This window comes from Salvelinus fontinalis, chromosome 27, assembly GCF_029448725.1.
Source record: "Salvelinus fontinalis isolate EN_2023a chromosome 27, ASM2944872v1, whole genome shotgun sequence".
Lineage (NCBI taxonomy): Eukaryota > Metazoa > Chordata > Actinopteri > Salmoniformes > Salmonidae > Salvelinus > Salvelinus fontinalis.
This window is the reverse complement of record NC_074691.1, coordinates 39947399-39955599: the sequence shown is the minus strand read 5'-3', so window position 1 is coordinate 39955599 and position 8201 is coordinate 39947399.

Genomic DNA, 8201 nt, shown 5'->3' with positions numbered 1-8201 from the left:
ATATCTCTCTCTTTCTCTCTCTGTCTCTCTCTCTCTCTGTCTCTGTCTCTCTGTCTCTCTCTCTGTCATTGTGCATCTGTCACAGGTCCATTTGCTACCAGATAAATCTAATAGGAAAAGCACTCAGATCCTGGGGCAGCCAACTGACAGTATTATAGCACTGGGATAGCCAATTACCAGTAGTATAGCACTGGTACAGCCAGCTGCCAGTAGAATAGCACTCAGAGTCAGTTAGGGCCAAGCCAGAGTGCTACTCATTGACGAACAGGGTTCCCGAACACCCCATGCTGGCCCAGTGTTCAATGGAATTTACTGAGTGATGGAATTAGTACAGATGGAATTAGTACAGATGGACAGGCTCATGTTTTGTTGGACTATAACGTCTACCAATCAACTACTGTGACTCCCCATCTCCACCAATCAAGTACTGTGACTCCCCATCTCCACCAATCAAGTACTGTGACTCCCCATCTCCACCAATCAACTACTGTGACTCCCCATCTCCACCAATCAAGTACTGTGACTCCCCATCTCCACCAATCAACTACTGTGACTACCCATCTCCACCAATCAACTACTGTGACTACCCATCTCCACCCATCAAGTACTGTGACTACCCATCTCCACCAATCAAGTACTGTGACTACCCATCTCCACCAATCAACTACTGTGACTACCCATCTCCACCAATCAACTACTGTGACTACCCATCTCCACCAATCAACTACTGTGACTACCCATCTCCACCAATCAACTACTGTGTGTGAATATTCTCTATCTTTATTTGTCTTGTCTCTTGTTTTTCAGAAAAAGCATTCTGTTTTGGTCGCATTTGAAGTACAAACTGATTCTCATTATTTGTTTTGTTGCAGGGATACGATAAGGCATCATTTTACATTTTCTAGTGGCTCCGTATCCAGTTAACATAGTCTGAGGTTGATTTTTTAGAGCAATCATTTCAGTAGTCTGTTAAGGTTAGTTATAGAGCAGGGCCGGGCCAAATAGGAAAATCACAACTATTATTATATTTTACTAGAAGGCTTGTTGCCATGGGATCACCAACCAAATGGTAATACTGTATGCCCATGCAGCTGGTGTTATTACACAAAGGAGTTTTGTTTGGTTGGTATCTAAAATTTTGTTTTTGTTAATCCCTGGCCCCTGTGGTTGAGTCATCCCTGGCCCCTGTGGTTGAGTCATGCCCTGGCCCCTGTGGTTGAGTCATGCCCTGGCCCCTGTGGTTGAGTCATGCCCTGGCCCCTGTGGTTGAGTCATGCCCTGGCCCCTGTGGTTGAGTCATGCCCTGGCCCCTGTGGTTGAGTCATGCCCTGGCCCCTGTGGTTGAGTCATGCCCTGGCCCCTGTGGTTGAGTCATGCCCTGGCCCCTGTGGTTGAGTCATGCCCTGGCCCCTGTGGTTGAGTCATGCCCTGGCCCCTGTGGTTGAGTCATGCCCTGGCCCCTGTGGTTGAGTCATGCCCTGGCCCCTGTGGTTGAGTCATGCCCTGGCCCCTGTGGTTGAGTCATGCCCTGGCCCCTGTGGTTGAGTCATGCCCTGGCCCCTGTGGTTGAGTCATGCCCTGGCCCCTGTGGTTGAGTCATGCCCTGGCCCCTGTGGTTGAGTCATGCCCTGGCCCCTGTGGTTGAGTCATGCCCTGGCCCCTGTGGTTGAGTCATGCCCTGGCCCCTGTGGTTGAGTCATGCCCTGGCCCCTGTGGTTGAGTCATGCCTTGGCCCCTGTGGTTGAGACATGCCCTGGCCCCTGTGGTCGAGTCATGCCCAGGCCCCTGTGGTTGAGTCATGCCTTGGCCCCTGTGGTTGAGACATGCCCTGGCCCCTGTGGTTGAGTCATGCCCAGGCCCCTGTGGTTGAGTCATGCCCAGGCCCCTGTGGTTGAGTCATGCCCAGGCCCCTGTGGTTGAGTCATGCCCAGGCCCCTGTGGTTGAGTCATGCCCTGGCCCCTGTGGTTGAGTCATGCCTTGGCCCATGTGGTTGAGTCATGCCCTGGCCCCTGTGGTTGAGTCATGCCCTGGCCCCTGGGGTTGAATCATGCATTAATTATCCTAACCTGCTGCATGAGTTCTTCTAACCTGCCAAGTTAAATATCTGAGTTCTCCAAACCTGCCAAGTTAATTATCTGAGTTCTCCAAACCTGCCAAGTTAATTATCTGAGTTCTCCAAACCTGCCAAGTTAATTATCTGAGTTCTCCAAACCTGCCAAGTTAATTATCTGAGTTCTCCTAATCTGCTACGAAAGTCACTTCTGCTAGTCAAAACCGGACATTCTTGGAACATTCTTGGTTTCCACTAATGAGATACAGCGCTCTGTGAGTTATGATCAATCATGGGTGTAATGATTTCACTGAGCCGTGTGTGTGCGTGTGTGCGTGTGCGTGTGCGTGTGCGTGTGCGTGTGCGTGTGCGTGTGTGTGTGTGTGTGTGTGTGTGTGTAAAGCAGCAGTTATAACGGAGCTTTGGCTCTGTCAAGTCAACTACTGGACCTACTTGCTCTAAACTTTAGATTGACAGTGGAGAGTTATTTAACAGGACATATTCCTGCCCCACCATGTGGGTAGTTATCTAACTATAGCATGCATGGTGGCCTATGAGGGATTCTAGTATTCTCTACAGTAGGCTACATTACAGTATGTCATAGATGCTGTTAGTGAGGATGAGCTTGGGTGTCTGCCTACAGTAGAAGGCAGAAGGTGTCTGCCTGACTGTGTGTGTGTGTGTGTGTGTGCGTTTTCATGTGGTTGTGTGTGTGCATATTTCTCTGTGTGTGGTTGCCGTCAACTTTATAACATCTGTTAATATCTACTAACAAAACTTAAATGATCTCTGGTTTTAGGGCCAAATAATGTCCTCATTTCTCTGTTAGAGTATACAGGGCATTCAAAGTATTTAGACCCCAGTACTTTCTACACATTTTGTTCGGTTACAGCCTTATTCTAAAATGGATTACATCGTTTTTCCCCCGTCATCAATCTACACACAACACCCCATAATGATGAAGTGAAAACAGGTTTTTAGAAATGTTTGCAAATTTATAAAAAATAAATAAATGGATACCTTATTTACATAAGTATTCAGACCCTTTGCTACGAGACTTGAAATTAAGCTCAGGTGCATCCTGTTTCCATTGATCATCCTTGAGATGTTTCTACAACTTGAGTAAGTAAAAGGCACATGACAGTCTGCTTGGAGTTTGCCAAAAGGCAACTAAAGACTCTCAGACCATGAGAAACGAGTCTCTGATCTGATGAAATCAAGATTGAACTCTTTGGCCTGAATGCCAAGCGTCACATCTGGAGGAAACCTGGCACCATCCCTACGGTGAAGCATGGTGGTGGCAGCATCATGCTGTGGGGATGTTTTTTAGCAGGAGGGACTGGGTGACTAGCCAGGATTGAAGGAGAAATTAATGGAGCAAAGTACAGAGAGATACATGATGAAAACCTGCTCCAGAGCACGCAGGGCCTCAGACTGGGGTGAAGGTTTACCTTCCAACAGGACGACCCTAAGCACACAGCCAAGACAAAGCAGGAGTGGCTTTGAGACAAGTCTCTGAATGTCCTTGAACGGCCCAGCCAGAGCCCGGACTTGAACCTGATCGAACATCTCTGGAGAGACCTGAAAATAGCTGTGCAGCGACGCTCCCTATTCAACCTGACAGAGTTTGAGAGGATCTGCAGAGAACATTTGTAGAAACTCTCCAAATACAGGTGTGCCAAGCTTGTAGCGTCATACCCGAAAGACCCGAGGCTGTAATCGCTGCCCAAGGTGCTTCAATAAAGTACTGAGTAAAGGGTCTGAATACTTATGTAAATGTGATAATTACGATTTTTTCTTTTTTACGGGATCGGTGTCCCTATACCGGGACGGTTGTTACCAACATGCGCTAATGTGACTAAAATGACCGTTGTTAGTAACATCCAACTTTCCAGGACATAGACATGTCTGATACGGGCAGAAAGCTTAAATTCTTGTTAATCTAACTGCACTGTCCAATTTCCAGTAGCTTTTACAGTGAAAAAAAACCATGCTATTGTTCGAGGAGAGTGCAAAACAGCAAAAAAGTTTTATCACGGCAACTGGTTTGACACATTCACTTCTGAAGGTAAATAATGTACTTACATTCATCAATCTTGCTCTGATTTGTCATCCTCGGGGTCCCAGAGATAAAATGTAGCATAGTTTTGTTTGATAAAATTAATATTTATGTTTATCATTAATGACATTCCTGGGAGTGTGTAAACTGTACATTTTTTATTACCATATCATCTTTGTATGTTCTCTATGTACTTGAAAATGTATCAATTGACAAATTCAGCACATTTGTAAAAAAAAGGTTTTTGCCTTTTTTTCTCTCCCTAAAATACTGTTTTTCCTTCGTCATTATGGGGCATTGTGTGTAGATTGATGAAGGGAAAGGAGGGGGGAACCACTCCACTCCACTCTGAAAGGAAAGGCCTGGTGAAACCACTCTACTCTGGTGGAAACCACTCTACTCTGGTGGAAACCACTCTACTCTGGTGGAAAACACTCTACTCTGGTGGAAACCACTCTACTCTGGTGGAAACCACTCTATGGTGGAAACAACTCTACTCTGGTGGAAACCACTCTACTCTGGTGAAAACCACTCTGGTGAAAACCACTATACTCTGGTGGAAACCACTCTACTCTGGTGAAACCACTCTACTCTGGTGAAACCACTCTATGGTGAAAACCACTCTACTCTGGTGAAAACCACTCTACTCTGGTGGAAACCACTCTACTCTGGTGGAAACCACTCTACTCTGGTGGAAACCACTCTACTCTGGTGAAAACCACTCTATGGTGAAAACCACTCTACTCTGGCGAAAACCACTCTACTCTGGCGGAAACCACTCTACTCTGGTGGAAACCACTCTACTCTGGTGGAAACCACTCTACTCTGGTGAAAACCACTCTACTCTGGTGAAAACCACTCTACTCTGGTGGAAACCACTCTACTCTGGTGGAAACCACTCTACTCTGGTGGAAACCACTCTACTCTGGTGGAAACCACTCTACTCTGGTGAAAACCACTCTATGGTGAAAACCACTCTACTCTGGTGAAAACCACTCTACTCTGGTGGAAACCACTCTACTCTGGTGGAAACCACTCTACTCTGGTGGAAACCACTCTGCTCTGGTGAAAACCACTCTATGGTGGAAACCACTCTACTCTGGTGGAAACCACTCTACTCTGGTGAAAACCACTCTATGGTGAAAACCACTCTACTCTGGCGGAAACCACTCTACTCTGGTGGAAACCACTCTACTCTGGTGGAAACCACTCTACTCTGGTGGAAACCACTCTGCTCTGGTGAAAACCACTCTACTCTGGTGGAAACCACTCTACTCTGGTGGAAACCACTCTACTCTGGTGGAAACCACTCTACTCTGGTGGAAACCACTCTACTCTGGTGGAAACCACTCTACTCTGGTGGAAACCACTCTACTCTGGTGGAAACCACTCTACTCTGGTGGAAACCACTCTACTCTGGTGGAAACCACTCTACTCTGGTGGAAACCACTCTACTCTGGTGAAAACCCCTCTATGGTGAAAACCACTCTACTCTGGTGGAAACCACTCTACTCTGGTGAAAACCCTTCTACTCTGGTGGAACCACTCTACTCTGGTGGAAACCACTCTATGGTGAAATCCACTCTACTCTGGTGAAACCACTCCACTCTGGTGGAAACCACTCTACTCTGGTGAAACCACTCTACTCTGGTGAAACCACTCTACTCTGGTGAAACCACTCTACTCTGGTGAAACCACTCTACTCTGGTGAAACCACTCTACTCTGGTGAAAACCACTCTACTCTGGTGAAAACCACTCTACTCTGGTGGAAACCACTCTACTCTGGTGGAAACCACTCTACTCTGGTGGAAACCACTCTACTCTGGTGGAAACCACTCTACTCTGGTGGAAACCACTCTACTCTGGTGGAAACCACTCTACTCTGGTGGAAACCACTCTACTCTGGTGAAAACCACTCTACTCTGGTGGAAACCACTCTACTCTGGTGGAAACCACTCTACTCTGGTGGAAACCACTCTACTCTGGTGGAAACCACTCTACTCTGGTGGAAACCACTCTACTCTGGTGGAAACCACTCCACTCTGGTGGAAACCACTCTACTCTGGTGAAAACCACTCTACTCTGGTGGAAACCACTCTACTCTGGTGGAAACCACTCTACTCTGGTGGAAACCACTCTACTCTGGTGAAACCACTCTATGGTGGAAACCACTCTACTCTGGTGGAAACCACTCTACTCTGGTGGAAACCACTCTACTCTGGTGGAAACCACTCTACTCTGGTGGAAACCACTCTACTCTGGTGGAAACCACTCTACTCTGGTGGAAACCACTCTACTCTGGTGGAAACCACTCTACTCTGGTGGAAACCACTCTACTCTGGTGGAAACCACTCTACTCTGGTGGAAACCACTCTACTCTGGTGGAAACCACTCTACTCTGGTGAAAACCACTCTACTCTGGTGAAAACCACTCTATGGTGGAAACCACTCTACTCTGGTGAAAACCACTCTACTCTGGTGAAAACCACTCTACTCTGGTGAAAACCACTCTACTCTGGTGGAAACCACTCTACTCTGGTGAAACCACTCTACTCTGGTGAAACCACTCTACTCTGGTGGAAACCACTCTACTCTGGTGAAACCACTCTACTCTGGTGAAACCACTCTACTCTGGTGAAACCACTCTACTCTGGTGGAAACCACTCTACTCTGGTGGAAACCACTCTATGGTGAAAACCACTCCACTCTGGTGGAAACCCCTCTACTCTGGTGGAAACCACTCTACTCTGGTGGAACCACTCTACTCTGGTGGAAACCACTCTACTCTGGTGGAAACCACTCTACTCTGGTGGAAACCACTCTACTCTGGTGGAAACCACTCTACTCTGGTGGAAACCACTCTACTCTGGTGAAACCACTCTATGGTGGAAACCACTCTACTCTGGTGGAAACCACTCTACTCTGGTGGAAACCACTCTACTATGGTGGAAACCACTCTACTCTGGTGGAAACCACTCTACTCTGGTGGAAACCACTCTACTCTGGTGGAAACCACTCTACTCTGGTGAAACCACTCTACTCTGGTGAAACCACTCTACTCTGGTGAAACCACTCTACTCTGGTGAAACCACTCTACTCTGGTGAAACCACTCTACTCTGGTGAAAACCACTCTACTCTGGTGAAAACCACTCTACTCTGGTGAAAACCACTCTACTCTGGTGAAAACCACTCTACTCTGGTGAAAACCACTCTACTCTGGTGAAACCACTCTACTCTGGTGAAAACCACTCTACTCTGGTGAAAACCACTCTACTCTGTAAAGAAAGGCCTGGTGAAAATCACTCTACTCTCAAAGGAAAGGCCTGTGCTATTTTCACAATCACAATTAATGGCGATTAGGTTTTCACCAGGCCTTTGATCAGGTTTTGATTAATAAACAAGTTGTGGGTGTGTTAAGGCTTGGCCCCTCTCTGGCCTTTCAGAACGTGCTTCCTGGCCTAATAATATGTGGTAGTTTCAAGTTGTGTATTCACGTTCTTTTATGTATTGCCTTGGAATCAACTCCAATTCCAATGTCAGTCGGTTATACGGTAGTTTGTTTTAAATAGCTTACAGAAACTACATAGCAACATGCAGACCTATCTTTGCTAAATACGTTAACTTGAACCCATTTGAGTCCACATTGTTCTAAGTCATTGCATGTCTTCAATAACATTCTCTCTGATATCGGGGCTAGGCCTACTGTACATTACATTATGGCTGAGCATGGACATGCCAAACATTGTCATTCAGCAAGATTTAAAATCATTATTGACAAGGCCTAAAAAGAAAACAAATAATTATAATCTCAAATTCTAAACAAAACGAAACAACAAACTTGTTTTAAATAAGCTATGTCAGACTTAGTCATCGTCATTTCTCCCCGTGGGCATGTACAATAATAAAACAATGCAGACTATGGAGGGTTATAAGCACATCCATAACGGGATGGCTAAAATAACGGGAGCCTGTCTACAATGAGTAGATAAAAAGAGAATATCAGTTTACTGTTTTACTCCTGTCCAACTTTATATTTGAATAAAGCTTTGGTGATTTATGTATTTACAAGCGGTCTCAGGAGCCAAACCT